Source organism: Callorhinchus milii, unplaced genomic scaffold, assembly GCF_018977255.1.
Source record: "Callorhinchus milii isolate IMCB2004 unplaced genomic scaffold, IMCB_Cmil_1.0 Scaffold2, whole genome shotgun sequence".
Taxonomy (NCBI): domain Eukaryota; kingdom Metazoa; phylum Chordata; class Chondrichthyes; order Chimaeriformes; family Callorhinchidae; genus Callorhinchus; species Callorhinchus milii.
In genome coordinates this window covers 43917152-43918065 of record NW_024704743.1, presented here as the reverse complement: position 1 = coordinate 43918065, position 914 = coordinate 43917152, and positions in this window count along the sequence as shown.

Sequence of the window (914 nt, the reverse complement as noted above, 5' to 3'; positions counted from 1 at the left end):
TACTTATTGTTAGGTAAACAGAGGCGTGTGGAGTAAGGAAACTTGCCCAACATGTCGACCTGCTGGACATCAAACCCAGGTCTCTCACTTGAGAGGTGAGTGCTCTAAGCACTGAGCTGCAGGACTTCACAGTATGATATACGTATGTGGAACTCTCAGTCCAGTCTGGATACTCTTCAGCAGGGTAACAGGTTTCCACATGTTTCAGATACCTGACTCAATAAAGAAAATCATTCCAGAGTCTTAGCTTTCTTCGTAATTCCTCTATATGCATATTGATGCTTAAAATACTATCTCCTGGCCATGTGCAGATCACCAACCTGCCTGCATTGCTGCCCCACAAGAAGTGATTGGAAATCATCAATGCTCCAAAGTTAACTCTGTCTTTGGACATTCCTTGTAAACTTTACCAGAGCTGTCACACAGGCGTGTTGCTTGCATTTGAAAGACCAAATGGCCTATTTCTGAGCTCTTACTTTCTGTACACACTGCAAGAGGCAGAAACCCATTTTTGCAATAGACTTTCTCCTGACGTCGCTGGAGATGAAATTAGACTGCACAGTATATGTAAATGAATATTTTTGCAGGGTGAGTGCCTGTGTAGAAATGTAACCAAGCTGAAGGAACAAAAATACTTTGAGGCAGTCTTCAAATAAACTGTCTGTTTTATTCATTGTCACAGATTCTGCACTGGTGGAAACTTGACAGAATTATACAGAAATTACCTCAGGCAATCCATGATCATGCTTTAAAGAAGAAAACTTGGAATGTGTTCAATTTTTTTTATAAAAAGGACTTCACACAATTCTATCTATTTCTGACTCCAGATCTCATGTGACTTATTAAACACTTTCCTCTGCTGCCCACTGGCACAGAATATTCCATTTTTGGTCTAGATGTCCCTTTGAAATCAA